The sequence below is a fragment of the Mesoplodon bidens genome, assembly GCF_964165515.1.
Source record: "Mesoplodon bidens genome assembly, contig: HAP1_SCAFFOLD_619, whole genome shotgun sequence".
NCBI classification, from domain to species: domain Eukaryota; kingdom Metazoa; phylum Chordata; class Mammalia; order Artiodactyla; family Ziphiidae; genus Mesoplodon; species Mesoplodon bidens.
The window spans coordinates 133,748-152,671 of record NW_027672157.1 but is presented as its reverse complement, the minus strand read 5'-3'; the positions used below and the strand labels follow the sequence as shown (position 1 = coordinate 152,671).

The 18,924-nt window shown below is 33.9% G+C and overlaps 1 long non-coding RNA gene across 3 annotated transcripts in view; it reads left to right on the top strand.

The window, feature by feature from the left end:
* LOC308610531 overlaps positions 1-15,537 on the top strand; it is a 36,836-nt gene extending 21,299 nt beyond the window's left edge. Inside the window, exons 2-4 of one of the 3 annotated variants that reach the window (XR_014014572.1) lie at positions 8,885-9,105; positions 10,625-10,713; positions 14,309-15,537. This is a non-coding gene — a long non-coding RNA (uncharacterized lncRNA). Of the gene's footprint in view, positions 1-8,884; positions 9,106-10,624; positions 10,774-14,308 lie in introns of those variants that run through there. The other 2 variants (XR_014014571.1, XR_014014573.1) reach the window with 2 other exon arrangements.
* Positions 15,538-18,924: the final 3,387 nt, after the last annotated feature.

Sequence of the window (18,924 nt, the reverse complement as noted above, 5' to 3'; positions counted from 1 at the left end):
CTGTTCATCCCTGTCCACCTCCCTTTCTTCATCCCCTTCCTTGTCCCTTCCCTTTTTTTTTATATCTTTATTGGAGTATAACTGCTTTATAGTGTTGTGATCCCTTCCCTTCTTGAACAAATTAGTCCATTAAGTGAGGTAAAATAACCCTTTGTCAGCATGGGGGAGGTGGGCATTCAAGGAACCAAATGACTTGGCATTGGGTCTCAGAGTCTGAGAAAGGGGAGAGGATGTCTGCATAAGGGAGCCTGGAGTTGACTGCTGAAGTCTGATTCGTGTGAAAGGGCATCCACATGAGGAAGTGGCCTTGGCAACCACTGTGTACAGATTGTCCTAACCCGTGCCAGGTGGAGAAAATGTGTGGATGGGAAAGTGGCAGCTACAAGAATTTACTTAAATACAGGAAGATTGATCAAATAATTAAGGATATTAAGAATATGGTAATCAGTGTTATTTTAATATCTGTGGAGGGAGTTAAAATATGAAAAGGGCAAAAACTAGAATGAAAGGGTGTTGAAAGGGAATGGAGGATGTTAATGTGAACACATGATTTTCAATATAGAGACATTATAGAAAAAACATAGACTATATGTATGCATATGTTTATGAATGTGTTTGTGAATATGTGTAAATGGTTATGAATATGTGTTTTCATATGTGTGTATGTATATATGTACATAAATCCCCTAGCTCTGCCTATTGAGAGTACCTGGGACCACTGCTTCCCAAGAGCAATGAATACACCTAGTGTCCAGATCTTGGTTTCTAAATACAGCTCTCCAACTGAAGGAACTAAAGGTCTTTGGAGAAATGGCTGATTCTAGAACCGCTACAGGGAAAATATAAGATGACCCTAGAACATATTATTGTTTCAAGAAGTAAGGGATCAGCCATAAAAAGAAGCGAAATTGAGTTATTTGTAGTGAGGTGGATGGACCTAGAGTCTGTCATACAGAGTGAAGTAAGTCAGAAAGAGAAAGACAAATACCGTATGCTAACACATATATATGGAATCTAAAAAAAAAAAAATGTCATGAAGAACCTAGGGGTAAGACGGGAATAAAGACACAGACCTACTAGAGAATGGACTTAAGGATATGGGGAGGGGGAAGGATAAGCTGTGACAAAGTGAGAGAGTGGCATGGACATATATACACTAGCAAACGAAAAATAGATAGCTAGTGGGAAGCAGCCGCATAGCACAGGGAGATCAGTTTGGTGCTTTGTGACCTAGAGGGGTGGGATTGGGATGGTGGGAAGGAGAGCGATGCAAGATGGAAGAGATATGAGGATACATGTATAACTGATTCACTTTGTTATAAAGCAGAAACTAACACACCATTGTAAAACAAGTATACTCCAATAAAGATGTTAAAAAAAAAAGAAGGGAGTTATCACAGAATAATTGGGAAACATCAAAGGATATAGAAGCCAAACTGAAGGGGTTTCCACTGGACAAATCTTGAACAATCTCAGCCTCAAAATAAATAATGGCAGAAATGTATTATACTCAATTGAATAAAATAGGAGTCTATGAGTTCATACTGATTTAAATAATTAAATTGAGTAAATTATGTTTGATGAGGAACAGGATATTTACATAATTACAAAGTGCCTTACCACAAAAATTATTAATAATGAAGGAGAAAAAAATAACTTTACAATGGAGAAGACTGGGTGATACACCTTAATCAAATGAGTCACATGATATTCCAGTAAGGTTACAGGTTAAAAGTTTGCCAAAATTGTTTGATAGGAAGCAGTGAGAAGAACAGAGCTTCACCACTGTGTTATTCCTGCCAACTACACATATCCTGAATAATCATGAGACAAATACAAACAGCTAAATCCTACAAAATAACTGATCCATATTCTTTAAAACTTTCTAGTTCATGAGATTCAAGGGAAGCCTGAGAAAATTTTCCAGATTAAAAAACTAAAGAGACAGGACAACTAGATGCAACATGTGACACTGGGCTGATCCTTTTATTATGAAGGACATGATGGGGATAATTGACAAAACTTGAAAGGGGTCTGAGGATTAGTAGCTCTGTGGTCATGTGTCAGTGTTAATTTCCTTATTTTCATGATTATATTTGGATATGTGTTTGTAGGAAATACTAGAGGATTTGGGGGAGACATTGCATTGTGTTAGCAACTACTCTCAAATGGTTTGGGAAATAAATTATTTTTATTGTCATTTCAATCTTTCTTTAATTTTCGAGATTGTTAAAAGAAGGCAAAAAAAAGAGGAGTAACCCTCCTTTTCCTGGTGACTGCCATAGTTAAAAGCTCAGTTTACAATGGTGGTCAGTTTTTCAGTCTATTTGTGCTAATTTCTGTTACTAACAACATAGCATCTTATTTTCTATTTGAGGTTTTTGGATTTTTCCGAATTATGCTTTTGCTTTTTATTCTATCAAATGTCTATGAATTTGATAAAGTCCTCGGTATTAACACAAAATCAGTAAGATTCATAAAAATAAAAATAAGTTCTTGGAGAAATTTATAAATTTCTACCTGCATTCAAATTGGAGTAAGTTGGCAAGAAATTTATAAGGGGAAAATACTATAAGGAGCACTCCCATTCAGAAACTCAAAATGGTTGCACGTGTTTATCTTGTAAGAGGTCTGTGATGAAACAGCAGGATGAAGGCTATATGTCCAAACTTAAATGCAATCTTTTAAATCGCCTTTCGTGTCAGGCCATGTAAGAACTGGGCAATTCAAGAAGTAAATTAGAACAATTCTTATTTTCAATAATTTCTTAGGTCAACACTTAGAATAATGAAAGACTTATCTTTAACTCCAAGAAATCTGGACAGTTATTAAAGCAAATGTGTTGTCCTACTGGCCTACACCTGGTTACAAACAGCAGTACGACTTCAGAAAACCCTGGACACTGAGTGGGCTTTCTAACTATAGCTTTTTCTTTCTATGAAGGTGTTTTACAAGAATGCTATCTTTTGTGAAAATGTGGCCTTTAGAAAGGGTACACTAAGGTCTGTGACTTTTAGACCTAGAAAAGATTTGAAATATTTTCTTAGCCTGGGAATCCACATTTGAGAGGCATAGAAAGAGAAACCCAATGAAATTAAATATTTTGCCCACCATCAAATGGCAAACAAGTAATAACGACAGCACTCAAGCCTCTGTCTTCTAAATCCATTGAATGCAGCATAAATAGATTTCAATAACTGCTGATTTTCATTGTCCTCAACACTACATTTCTTCTGTGCCTTATCCCTCTTCTTTTAAGAGGGATGACAACATTATCTGCAAACTTTATCTATAACTATTTTTTTTAATTTTGCTGTTTTGTAAACTTTTTGTTTCTATGTTGAAAACGTGTAAGGACATTTACCTTCTTTCTTGAAACACCTTTGCCTGCATTTATCACATTTTATTGTTGAACTATCGTGTAGCAATAAGTACAAAAGCGCCTCTAGTAGAGGAGATAATATCAGAGGCAACAAGGTGTGTGTATGGGGGGGCGGGGTTAGAGTTGACATACCTTAAGGGAGATGAGGAGAGAGGGAAGAGAATAGAAAGTTTATTTATTTGAAAAAATAGGGCAAGTTAGAGAATTTTGGCTAAACTTAATACAATATAGCTTTCCTTAACTTAAATTCCGGGTTAACTTCCACTCTTTACATTGCCACAGACTAGGGAATAAACAAAGCAAAAAGATTTTTGGTACCACCATTTTGTGTTAATTTCATAAAGATTTCTACAAGACTTTTAAAAAATAAATTGAAAAACGAAAGTCTTGTCTTTAGCTTATTTTCCCTGCATGCTTGCACTTTAATAAGTTGATAAATGGCATTTAAACTCAATAGTTATGATTAATTCTGTCCCACAATTTTTAAAAGCACTGGGGATTGTGTGCGTGTGCATGTGCCCACCTTTACAACCAGTAAAATAAAGTTCTTGATCCAGAAATTATTATCACTTAGACTATTGAATAAAATCAGATATGATAGAGGGGCCAGCTGTTGGTAGGTTTAAAAGTCACCCTAGGTGATTAATTCATGCAGCAGTGTTGCACGTCTCTCTTTAGATGAAGCACTTAGAAGTAGAACCAAGCATGGATCTAATTTCATATCTGAGATGTGTTTTATTTAGAGTTCTTTGGCAAGTGCTTGCTCTATGTGTTTTTATAGTCTTTGGTTGTGCTATAAAAATGTCAAAATTATGAATTAACAGATATGCAAAAGTGAAATCCTAGAAGATAGGATAAACATGAAGTCCTCTAATTATCACTCAAGTAAGTTTGGTTGACACAGAACTGGGAATCAGATAAAGACATTAATAATTCATAATGCTGAAGTTAAAATCTTCTAGTTACAGTACAAAAGAAATCCTAATTTGTACCACAAGGTAATGAATTCAGTACTTTTCATTTGTTAAACATTTGCTTATTACCCTGCACCGTGCATATAAAACTGTTCCCAAATTTGGAGGGCAAACAGGAAAAACAGACACTCTCTACCCTCAAGTTGTTTATACTGCAGTCAGTGAAATTTCTCTACTTTGAGATCTTTTAATTCCTCAGCTCATTGTAACATCTTCTTCAGATGAATTGTTTTTTATTTGTTAAAACCAATGTTTAGCACTTGAAATAGTTTCTTCAATGTTCCTGATAGTGAAATAGAGTCATCATGGTAATTTCCAATACTAATTATAGAGTTGATAGGAGAAATGCTCAAGATTGATAGTAAAGTGATTTCAATAATCTACAAAATGTCTTGAGGTTTCCCAGATAACAACTTGTCTCCCAGACAAAAATGCACTTATTATTTATCTTCCAAGCTTATAAAAATTTTTGTACTTTAATCATATAGAGATTTTACAACATCTTTTCATTCATATTTTAAGATATTTTGTTCAGTAGATTATCTCATTTAGAAACTATTGATTTATATATACATACTATGTAAATATTAGTATACATTTCCCAATGACTAGATTAGTGCTTTCTTAACTACTTAAATTTGTTTAATTCATATTGTTGTTCTTCAGCATTTCTTTTACTCACTGGAGCCTATCCTACTGACTTCAAAAAGCCTGAAAAATCTGAAAATCCCATTTAAAGTAACTGTATGGAAAATCTTTAAAATAACATATAATAATGGTAGAGAAGTGTATTGAACATTGTGCTGAGATTATTCCATTAATAAAGAGATTAATCAATAATTCTAATATTCAGACATATAATCAAAATGAAAAACAATCATAATACTGAGCAATGACATTTTCAATAAAGGGAGATATTAAATATTGTATAGGAAACTAGAATCTGCAAAGCAGACAAGTTGGCAATGATTATACATATATTTAAAATATGTTGAAACAGTCATAGACAGTTTTTCTTTTTGGCTGAAAAGAGGCCTATTGAAGTGTTTAAGCACTACTTCAACTGGAATAGATATTTAGACACTATACAGAAAACACGATTGCAGAAGAGCAGATATTAGCAGGTGTGTGAATGTGTATGTCTTTTTTGTGTGTGTGTGGTACGCGGGCTTCTCACTGCTGTGGCCTCTCCCGTTGCGAAGCACAGGCTCCGGATGCGCAGGCTCAGCGGCCATGGCGCACGGACCCAGCCGCTCCGCGGCATGTGGGATCTTCCCAAACCGGGGCACGAACCCGTGTCCCTTGCATCGGCAGGCGGACTCTCAACCACTGCGCCACCAGGGAAGCCCGTGTATGTCTTTAATTAATGTATTTTCATTCATTCAAAACGGGAAGAATGCCAAATTAACTTTAAAGGTGGCATTGTGATATGTTAAAGTTCCATTCTTAGACTTTTGCTGCTGTTGCTGTTCCTTTAGTATTCACCAAAGAGTACCGTCCTGTCATTTATCCAAGTTAGAAATCTAGGAGCAATCCTAGGATTCTCATTATAGGGTCCACTACCCTCATGCTCCCCCCTCAATAAGTAACACATTCTTGGCTCTCCTATATAGGAAAGCTCTCTCCAATGTACGCCTGCTCTGTCACTCTCCGGGTCCAGCATCTCTGCCTCAGCCTCCCATTGAAGTCACTTCTAGTTCATTCTGTGCAGGGCCATTTTTAAACCTTCCTCAGTCCTAGGCAATTGCCCTTTTAGAAGCTTTACCCTAAATGTTATCAAATGCATTAAAATGTGCCCAAGTCACATATCCAATATAATTTAGAGATAACTATATGAAAGCTGAGTAACATTGCTGTTGTAGTAATATTAGTTGAAAATATTAATTACACAAGTTTTGATCTCCATTTTGCAGATTTGTTTTCATATTCTGGAGCCCTTTTTTTCAGGTTCCAAACAATTTTCTAAGTCCTTCTCAAACTCCTAGTCCCTAGTGAGTGTGCTTTTACTGTCACAGGGTTGAACAGCCCAGACAGCAAGATGTCTGAAGATGAAGACCATCACAGGGATGAGTAAATCAGATACGTGGAAGTTGGAATGCAAAGTGTTTGTAGAAAAAAATATACAAATCAAGGAAGAAATTGCAGTGTCAATTAATATGATGTATATCAGATGATAGTATTAAAAAGCCAGGTGAAAATAAAATAACTTAATAATGTACCTATTTGTCTGATTGTTTACTAGTGATATACTGCTCAGTGTAAGGTGAGAACCACAGATATTATCTTCTGGAAAAAAACCCTTTAAGCCCTAACAGTTTCAGTTTATAAATTTCCTCTCTAATAAATGAGGAATAAAATAATTTACAATAAATTAATTATTTCCTCTTCTGAAGGTACCAATACCACAAATTCAGTCAGAAGATGGATCAAGTTTTTCATACATTTCTCTCATTTCACATTTTTTAAATAAATGAGACTATATTTTGTCTAATGACTACCAGAACAACTATCTGGAAACTGTGACTTCATTATATGTGAGAGAGTATTTTAGGAGATACAGACGTATATTTAGATGGAGATATAAATACATAGCATATATACACAATATTTAATCAGACACAGGAAATGTCGGATAGCTCCAGAGTGGTACACCCTATGTTCTGAGCTGCTCCGAAATGCAGTTCCTTTTTTTTTTTTTTAACATCTTTATTGGAGTATACTTGCTTTACAGTGGTGTGTTAGTTTCTGCTTTATAACAAAGTGAATCAGTTATACATATACACATGTTCCCATATCACTTCCCTCTTGCGTCTCCCTCCCTCCCACCCTCCCTATCCCACCCCGCTAGGCGGTCACAAAGCACCCAGCTGATCTCCCTGTGCTATGTGGCTGCTTCCCACTAGCTATCTGTTCTAATGGGAGTTCTCTGGGCACAAAGGGCACTATTTTCTGTAATGAGATTAGAAGAAAGGATTTGCTAATAATTGCTTCTATAGCAACTAAAAATCTTGGAATCCCACCTTTCAGCATTTTGAAAATCTTAAAGGGGATGTTGTCAGTAACAAAAAAATTGAAGACTGATTATGTATTTAAATTAATGATTCTTTAAATTCATCTGCCCATTCATCTTTTAAATTGATTCATGCTTCTCAGAAAATAAAATATGCTAATCCGTATATCCTTTTTCCACTGCGTAGGGCAACTATATCTAAAAACAAAAATACTATCATTTTACTTTCCTTTACTATATTCCTCCACAACTTTTGTTGTACTTTCATATTTTCTTTTCATTCTGCTAGTGAGATATATATCCATATATGTATGTATACATATATGTTTATATACACATAATATTTAGATTTTAGATATTTGCATTATGCAGGGCAATCCATAAAATGGATAGATGCTTAATTTTAACACCATTGAATACAATTTTCATAATTTTATACTTTAATTATTTTTGGAAGCACAAACCAGAAAGGGTAAAGCAAACTTGAAATGGAAAAAGAAGACCAAGCTGGCATTTTGCACTTCAGACTTTATATTTGGACTACTCAGTGGGACAGATTATAATAACAAACTTTTGCTTTTGCAGGGAGGTCAATCTTTGCTTCTGCATTACCTCATCTCTTTTAATCCCATCCAGTTTATTTTTCATCTCAGAAACTATATTTTTCATCTCTAGGAACTCAATTTGGGTTATTTTTATATCCTCTGTATGTCTATTTAAGATGTTGACGCTTTCCTTTAAACTTTTTGAACCTATGAAAATTAGTTATAATAACTGTTTGAATGTCTTTGTTTACTGATTGTACCCTTTTTCAGTCTGTTTTCATTAATTAATTTTTCTCCTTGTTATGGGTTATATTTTCCTTCGTCTTTGCATCCCTAGTAATTCTAGATTGCATGTCAGATATTGTGAATTTTACTTTACTGGTTGCAGGGCGTATTTGTATTTTTGTAAATATTTGTAACTTTGCTCAAAGAGGTAGTTAAGAAATAGTTTGATCATTTTGAGGCTTCCTTGTAAGCCTTATTAGGCTGCAAGTGAAACAATTTAGTCTAGGGCTAATTTGGTCCCACTACTAAGCCTATACCCATTGAATACTCTGTGTACTGAATACTCTAGTTGATGCTGCATGTATTAAATTATATCAAAACATATTTGTATAATCTTAAAGCAATAAATGCAACACATAAAAATATAAAAAATTTTAAAAATTAACTTTTATTAAATAAAACAAAAATGTTTTCTTCTAGTAATTGTAGTATTTTAACATATTTAAATACTGCATCCCTATGAAATTCATTTTGTTAATAAATATGAAAAGAGAATCCACCTTTATTTTTCACAGGTGACCAGGGACTTGTTCAAACACCAACATTTAACTGTATTACACAAAACATTATGCCACTGGTTTTTATGGGTTGTCATTATAATTAACAGCTTTATACAACCGTTGTCTTGTGCTGTTTGTTGTTCAATGTCTAAAAGTATTGTTTAATATATATATTTTTTTACTTTTAGCAGTTTAAGCCAGGAGAGTAAATCCAGTTCCTGTTACTCCATCCTGTCCAGAAGCACAGGTCTTAAGTGAAATTTAATACCAAAGGAACAGTTCCAAATTTTACAACGGATCTATCACTGGTTGTTAGCATATCTTCCCACACCCAAGACACCAAGATACCTTCTACTCACTGTTAAAGTTTATGATGAGCAAAACTTCCACCACTGTGCTTCCTTAGCATGTGAGTATATTTTTAACTTACTGGTTATATATATTCTCTAATTATCCATTATTTTGTCCTTCTTTTTGATTAGATATTGATATCCACATTTTTTTTTCTAATAGCTCACAGAAATTTCTCTCATTAACAACACCAATAGAAATAACAATAAAAATCGCCTTGGGGGACCAAATTTATATCACATTATCAAGTTTTTATTTTGCTCCCATAAAACTTCTGCAAAATACAGCAACTGTCTATCATCAGTATCATTAGAACGAAACCAAGTCATTCTAATCTCAAAAGCACAATATTTTATTTAACTTAATAAATTTCACATTATAAAAATTTTCTCATAGCATCATCCTTAATTCCTCAGTATTCACTAATATTGGGGGATTTTTCTTTCAGTTATTTGAGACTAAGGATGATTTTATTCATCTCTACAACCTGGTATATATATGTACAATGTTTGTCAAAAGGTGGATATTCAAAAACATTCTTGACTAAATTATGGTAATTCATGTGATCAGTTCTGCAGTTCTTAAAACTTTAAATTACTTGTTAATTCTAAGAGAAAGTCAGATAATTTTTAGAAGGATTTCCAAACCATGCTAAAGTGTCAGCCTTCATTTCCTTGTGTGAGGGAAACAGGAGAGAAATAGATGGTTTTAAAGTTCTCCAAGCTTCTGTGTCCTTTATACATCCACAATTTTAATCCTTATCATTTTCAAGATTTGCTAAATTATTTGAGGTGATCCATTCTCTTATTAAAGTTACATATTTTATGTCACATACTGAGCATATTAACAAATAACTTACTGATAAATGACAATGCCCATAACATCAGGTTAATCTGATTTCCATGAAATGAGCTATAACTTCAAGAATATTAATTCATCTAATAAGGGTGATGATTTACATAATGTTGCCTAAAATATTTCTCTTGATTATTTAAGAGAGTTTTCCTAGGGGAAAATAGCTGGGAAGTCTATAGAAAAAAAAAATAACAACCATGATTAATTTAATTCCAGTCTAAAGGACTCCATATATAATGTATTTAAGAAAACCAAGTCACTATTATAGATTCCGATAAATGGTTGTATATATGAGATATTTTTAATGTAACCCAAATTATAAGAAATAGTTTTTTGGTATAGAAGCAACCACTCTTTTACCTAAAGGAAAATATAAAATCTGAGTTCATTGAAAATTTGCCTCATTGCCCTCTGTTAGTTTGTGTCTGCCCCATCCTTAGGGGCCCAGTTAAGGACTATTCTATCATCCATACATCAGAAGAGAATGTCTGTGTTCTATGTTGATAGTCAGTCTAAACAAATATTTATACAGTTGAGATCAGAGATATAAAATGTCAGTTCCAAATCCACCCATGATGGCACATATACCAGACAGATGACAAAGGTTATAAAGGCCTGTGAAATACTTGAATCATATTTTGCAACCCTTGAAAGAATTCAAGTTGGAGATTAGCAGAAACCAGGCTCAGTTCTGTCCATAATCCCCTTTATCTGTCTTCTAGCCAACAATATGAAAACCTGAAGCCAAGCTGACAAATAGAGTGTGAAGGGCCTTCTACTGCATTTAAGAAAAAACTGAGACTTGCTATAGGTAGAAATTATCTTTTCTATTACTATTATTGTTGATGTTGTTGTTATTCATAGAAATAATGAAAAAAAACCCTAAGTAACATTATTCTGCTGGATTCTTTACTATATGCAACACAATAAATTAACTCGCTTCATATTACACTGGGCATATAACATGAAAACATGTGCAGAGAACAGAAATCAGTATCTGTACAGACAAATGCCCCTGTGATAGAGAAATCTATTATTTTAAGTCCAGACAATTAGATCTACTAAGGTGTAAGAGTGTTTCAGTACAGTCCTGCTAAAAGTAAACCTTAAAAGTAAATCGAAAAAAAAAAGGAAAACTGATGCCAGTTAGATACAAAATATAAGATTATGCTATGTATATGGGACAGGATAGAACTCTGAATGCACTCACATGTAGGGAAAGCAATATTAGTGACAAATCAACTAATGTCCTTATTGAGCATAGACGTTCCAAGAAGGGTGAAGAGTACTGTATATTAGATGTAAGACTCATAATATTCAAGTTAGTTGTAAAAGAAACAAGGTAAATGCTTTCAGTCAATAGGATAGGCTGAACTGATATTGAGAATCCTTTCTTGCTATCTGAACACACAGTTTGTTATACTTGTGTTTTCTTTTATATGTTGCTTTTACATGTAGCAACACATAAAAAGAAAATGAACAAGCTTACAAAAAATGGGGGGGGATCCCCAGTCTCAGGATTTAAGGAGAAAAAACAAATTCAACATTAGAATAGTGAGGAGGAGTTGAAACCAAGAAATTCAAGGGGGCCCTGGAAATAATAAGCCTTGTTTTTGAGGGCTGGCTTTAAATATCTGTTGTCTTATCAGAAAACAGGTAGATGCTGTTGTCTTATCAGAAAACAGGTAGATGCTGGAAAACAATAGAATAATATCTTCAAAGTACTGAGCACATATAGCTGTCCAAATTAAAATTCTACACCTCATTTTAAAAAACTACTCAAGAACAAGAAGTAAAGAAATTTTCATTCATAGACAAAGAGGAATTACCACCCACAAACTGTAACAACAACAACAACAAAATGACTAAAGCAGTAGCAGCAGCTATTGGAATTGTCTGAAGGCATTAAAAAATATTCTGATGCCTGAAGCCAATACTTGGAGATTTATTTTTTTTTAACCAGTGATCTAGGCGGTGTTTCAATAATGGGAGCTTTAAAAAGTTCTCACATAATTCTCATGTGTTTTAGGCAAGATTGGAGACCATTGTACAAAGAATGTTCTTCAGTAAGAAAGAAAATAAGCATAATAAAAAGAAGTAGGAAGGTGCACTGAACAGTGACCAGCAAAGAAATTTGTAATGTTGGAATGAATCTGAATAACGGTTGAGTGTAAAAAATAATAGCCAATGGGGGTATGTACAAAGTAAAACTAAAACACTAGATAATATACTGAAATACTGGAGATCAGATTTAAAATTTGAGGGGTCCATGAACCGCTTAGGAGGAAGATGAGATAATTAGTTTTAGACTTTTTCAAGTTAGAAATATATGTCAAATTTTTCAGAAAACACTAAAAATGAAGACTTCATATATGATTCATAAAAAGGTAGACCATAAAAAGAGAATGAAAAATGTGTTTAAACGAAGTTAGTACCGGGAGGGATGAAACATGGAAAAATAAAGGAGAAATAGATCAATAATCACAATACATTTGATCACAGAGACAATAAAAATAAATTAAAAAATTCCAGTTTATGCTGCTTACAAAAGACATATATAAACTATTTTTAAGATGCAATGCAATACTTCACTCGAAATAATTAATTATATACATGATAAATGATTTTTAAGATTACATATTTGGCATGATGACATGTCTACAAATTTTTAAAACTCAAAGCAATCATGTGTTTTTCATGGATTCATTTGCATATAGTAAAAAGTTCAAGCATGGATTCAAAGTATTTATATTCAATTCATGATACCAGTTATCTAAGAAGAGGAAAAATGGGACTGAAATGAGAATAGAGAGGAGAGAAAAGAAATGTGTGTGTATCTGTGTGTTTGTGTGTGTGTGTGTGAACACACGTACAACAAATGTGTGCTTCTTTCACAGCATGATTCACTGTATTCCATCACAATATTAAGAAGATTTCACACAATATGGGCATCTCTGCAGAAATTAAAATTGTCCCATGCTTATGTGTATTGGGCAATGAGCTCACCTTACTATTTCCATCCATTCTTCAATTAAAATCTAGAAATGTGAATGGGCTGGTAGAATTTAGTTAGTGAGCCAATTATCTTTACAGAACATGCTAGTTATGCACAGCTTTTCCTTGGCTTAACTATGTTTTAAAATAGCAGGCATTCATTTTACGTCTTTAATTGATGGCTATCACACACAATTAGTTTGAAATTTCTTATCAATATGCTTGAAATATACTTGGTTGAATCATTGGAGTAATCTTTTTTGAACTTACCCAAAAGTATGTGTTTAGCCTTCCTAAACACAGTGGCACATTTCCAAGTACAAAGTAGTTGCATTAGAATTATTCCTAATATGAAGACATTCAATATTTGTGGCAACAAATTTTCTCTTGAAAACTTAGCTTCCAGATGGAAGAAAAATAAGGGTAGAAATGTATTTAAAGGCAAATTTGAAGATGAGAAATCAAAATTCACATTCCATAGTGAAAGAAAAAGGGTTAGTAATTACAGAGAGAAAGGCAAATACAATGCAAAAATTATTGGAACATATTTTGCTCAATTACAAACAAACTTACATGGTAAGTTGTAGCTTCCATTATTGCACCAATTTGTAGCATATTTTAATATTTTCATTTTGAAAGGAAAATTTTAAAAAGTCATCTATTGTTTTTTTAGAAAGTATCTAGAGTGGTTGAAGTGAAATAACTTTCAGAAAATGTGTTAAAATGGGGCTACAAAAGACTTAGGAGGACATAAGCTTGGTTCTTATTATGGACAGTTTGCAGATCAGCCATGGGGATACACATTATTTCCAATTTAAAATGAATGATGATTCTATACACATATATATGCATCTTATCATATTGATTATAAACCAAGTAAAATCTCATGAAATCTAAGTATGTTTGAAAAACTTAAACCTATTTTTATGTTTTTCCAAACACTAGAAAATGAAAGCAATTTCTGTTGTTTGTCATTTTCTTTTGGACTCTCTTGGCTTCCTGAAAATGATTATGCCAAGATATTGGAGAAATATTCATAGGAAGCAACAGAGGCCATGAGAATAGAGACCTACACTGCTTCCTCATTAGAAAAAATAAAATAAAAATTCCTGTCTATCCATTTCAAATTACACTCAGGGATGCTTATAATATAGAATTTGAAAGTTGAATACATACTAGTTGTCAAGTAGTCAGCCCCGTTGATTATTCATGCATTCCCTCCTAAGTATGTTGTTCTTAGAATTCAGAGGGGTCCTTTAATCACACCCCCCATCTTGACCACTCACATCTCCAGATTTTCCTACTTCACGGCATATTGGTGTTTAACTTATTAAACAAATATTTGTTGAACAATTACTATGCATGCTAAGCAAAGGGGATCAAAGATGAATGAATATTCATTTGTCTTTAAGGAGACACAGTCTACTGGAGAGAGGCAGAACTGTGAACAGATGACTGCATAAAGAGGCAAAGTCAAGTCTTATTTATTCAGAGGAAGAAGTCCCCGTGATCAAGCAACAAGTAAAATCATTTCAGTGTGCAAGACATGGATTTGTGATTGAAAATGCACAAGCATATTTATTATCCATCATAGATGATCACCTATTATAATCAGGGAGATTTCTTAATGGCACAGCATCTAGAGGAGGACGTCATGCATGAACCTGTCATATTCAGAAAGTAAGGAAGTGGCACAGTGGGAACAATTCAGGAAAGTAAATAAACATGACAGTAGGTTTTAAATCTACTTTACCTGTTCTTACTATTATTAATCTATTTGGGCAAGTAGTAGTTTTCATTGATGTTAGCATTTTTTCATCCACGACTTGAAATCAGACATTAAATATTAATATTATAAAAATATTACAAATGGAATTCATTCACAAATTTATAAAAATAGATCAGCACCAGAGACCTATTTATTGGAAACAAAGTAGGTAGAACAATGAAACTCATTTATAGTTCCTCCTCAACCAAAGTGGACAGAAGTTTTATATGTAGAGGTCAATCCTGGGCCAGAGGCTATTTAATATTTTCATCAAGTCTAGGATGATAGAAAAGCATGTGGATTTAGTCATTTACAGTTCTCTTTAGTTGATAAGACTGATTAATACTTTGTCAAGATCAAAATTCAACATGACCGTAATATGACCTTGACAAATTGGAGAAGTGGTTTAAAACAATGCAATTTAATAAGTCTAAGGGTCAGGTATGGGCTTTAGAGGGATTGGGAAGGAAATGGAAATTATAATGTAGGTGATACCATGCCAGTGAGAATGCATTTGTGTGTGTAATATAATATGTAACAAATAATATTGAGTATGACTTGAGTCAAGAATATAGCAATAGCTTTTATTTTTTTTCTCTCTCTCACCATGGCATAGTGCTTACTCACTCACAAATATTTCTAATACATTTCCTCAAAATTTCATCATTAAATCCTGTATCCCTGCTGATAAAAGTAATTCTAAGATATATAAATGAAGAGAAGGGTATAAAGGTACAAATAAGTGGGTGAATATTCATGAAATTACTTTGTATTGTGCTTTACAAATACGATTTATGCATTTATCTTGTTACTAACACATTCATTCATTCATTCATTCAGCAATCATTACATATTTATAGAACTTCTACTAGGTCCCAGACACTGCATTAGGTGCTGGTAATACAAGGTGTGGAAAAGCAAGCATTGTCCATATTTCTTAGAGCCTGCAGTCTAAAGAAGAATTACTAATTGTAGTAAATATAGACAGGGTACTGTGAGCCATGGAACAGGGAGCCTTTCTCACCTGGAAGGATGAGGAAAGGCATCCCTTGTGAAATGTCTTCTTAACTGAAGTATGACGTAGGTAGCCTAAGGGGACAAGGGAGTAAAGGAGTAAGTATTTCTTGCAAAGGGGAAAGCAAGTGTTAAGAATTTGAGCTTCAAAAAAGGAATGCTTCACGTTGATATTACAGTCTCAACAAATATAATTAAATTTCTGGTTGTTAATACATTGCATAAAAGTGGAGGAGTGGATTTCTGCCCAAATTAGGGCATACAGTTAGGATTAGAAATGTGCTCTGTGATATCAGTGACTTTAACATTGCAGTGAGACTGGGAGAAAAAAACGTACAAAGAGGCTATCCTCTGGACCCAATGGCACTGATGTACATCAAGGCTTTTGCTGAAGTAGAAAACCTGCTATTGATATTGAGATGCTCTTGAATGAAACAATGACTTCAAATAAGAGTTCCAAACTGAAACTCAGAAAGACCACCAATCTGACATGACTTAAATTTGAACTGCTTCTCAGATAGGCAATTTATACTTTGGGGTAAATGGAAACTGGGCTTGGTTTCACTCATGATATCAATGACATTTTGCTATTAAATTTGGTTTAATACTTTCATTTTACAAATCCCTAACTTCAGAAACTCTCTAAGGGAAAGTAAGGGGAAAAGGATAGGACTAACTTGTTTAGTTACATTACCTTGAATTTTACATTTAAATTGAGCCTCGCTATCTCCACCAATGCTTGACTAGAAGCCTGCACAGTGAGTAGTTGTAATGGAGGAGATTGGCTCATTTTAATGGCCACATCTGATGGATCTCAAAGAAATTCAGGTAAAACAACTCTCTGCATAGTTCATAGTCAATTATTTATACTTACAGAAAAATGCCAAAGCCTAGAAAACTTTAAATGGTGGATAATCGGCAACATTCACATTTTTCCTTGAGGTTTTCAGGATCGTACAAACACATTTAGGCTTTGAAAGACACGTTTTGGAACTTTACTGGAGGTATTCTAAGAAATACCTTCATGTTAAAACAATCTCCAAATATTTTAGGAATAACTAGTATCTCTCCGTAAATAATTCATGCCTTAATTAATTATTATCATTGTTAGAAATTAATACTGAAGTATTTCAGAAAAAGATGACATATTAAGAATGTGACACTGCTTCCATGTCATATAAGAGCATGAGGATATCTCTATTATGAAACTTACTGCATTTTGCTACAACATTTTTGTCTATCTTCTCTTCCAGATTACAAGCTTCTTAAAAAATAGACTGTGCACAGATCTAACTTTCTGGCCTACATTTGCAGCACTGGAGACTACTATTGAAATATTAATTCAAAGGATATTTTAGAAAACATTATAGACAGAACTCTACCATAAAAGAGCATATATAAATATAGCATATTTTCTGATGTTATTGAATCATCTTAAATATTGGTTAATGCAAATTTCAATCTCTAAGGCACTTCTACAACATACCTGAAAAATGATTGTCATCTTGTACTTGAATGTCCTCACTGAGAAAGAAATTGCCAACTCAAAATCAGTTTGTTTCATTTTTAGGAAGCTCGAATTGTTAGAAAACTCACTCTTAAAATAAGTTAAAATCTCTCTTCCTCAACTTCTATGCATTTTCTTGGTTTTTAAATTAGGGGCAACTTGATCTTTTTTTGATTTGACAGCTCTAACATAGCTAAAGCTGGCGTTCAGGTCCTTTGCCCACTTACCTACTCTTCATAATTATTTTATTAAAAGAAATATATTGTGGTATAATATAAAAAATATACTAACTTGAATGTCCACTTTAATGAATTTTGACAAATGTAAATATTTTGTAACTCTGTTTCCATCAAGGTAGACAATTTTCCTATTACCCCCCTTTGCAGTTTTCCCTTTCCTCTTTGCAGTCACTCTCTACTCCATATTTGATACAGGCAACTGCTGATATGTTTTCTGTCACCATAGATTCATTTTTCCTTTTCTAGAAAGTCATATAAACAGAAACATAAAGTACATACTCTTGTGTGTCTAGCTTTTTTCTCAGCATAGTGTTTCTGAGATTCATCCTTGTTGCATTCCTCATAATTCTATCCTTCTACTGCTGTATGATATGACATTGTATGGATAGACCACAACTGGTTCACCCATATAAATCTTGTTGGAGATTTTCTGATGATGGCCATTCTGACCGGTGTGAGGTGATACCTCAATGTAGTTTTGATTTGCATTTCTCTAATGATTAGTGATGTTGAGCATCCTTTCATGTGTTTGCTGGCAATCTGTATATCTTCTTTGGAGAAATGTCCATTTAGGTCTTTTGCCCATTTTTAGCTTGGGTTGTTTGTTTCTTTGATATTGAGCTGCATGAGCTGCTTCTAAATTTGGGAGATAAATCCTTTGTCAGTTGCTTCATTTGCAAATATTTTCTCCCATTCTGAGGGTTGTCTTTTCGTCTTGTTTATGGTTTCCTTTGCTGTGCAAAAGCTTTTAAGTTTCATTAGGTTGCATTTGTTTATTTTTGTTTTTATTTCTCTAGGAGGTGGGTCCAAAAGGATCTTGCTGTGATTTATGTCATAGAGTGTTCTGCATATGTTTTCCTCTAGGAGTTTGATAGTGTCTGGCTTTACATTTAGGACTTTAATCCATTTTGAGTTTATTTTTGTGTATGGTGTCAGGGAGTGTTCTAATTTCATACTTTTACATGTACCTGTCCAGTTTTCCCAGCACCACTTATTGAAGAGGCTGTCTTTTCTCCACTGTATATTCTTGCCTCCTTTATCAAAGATAAGGTGACCATATGTGTGTGGGGTTATCTCTGGGCTTTCTGTCCTGTTCCATTGATCTATATTTCTGTTTTTGTGCCAGTACCATATAAATGCTGGAGAGGGTGTGGAGAAAAGGGAACCCTATTGCACTGTTGGTGGGGATGTAAATTGATACAGCCACCATGGAGAACTGTATGGAGGTTCCTTGAAAAACTAAAAATAGAACTACCATACGACCCCGCAATCCCAGTACTGGGCCTATACCCTGAGAAAACCATAATTCAAAAAGAGTCATGTACCAAAATGTTCACTGCAGCTCTATTTACAATGGCCAGGACATGGAAGCAACGTAAGTGTCCATCATCGGATGAATGGATAAAGAAGATGTGGCACATATATACAATGGAATATTACTCAGCCATAAAAAGAAACAAAATTGATGTATTTGTAGTGAGGTGGATGGACCTAGAGTCA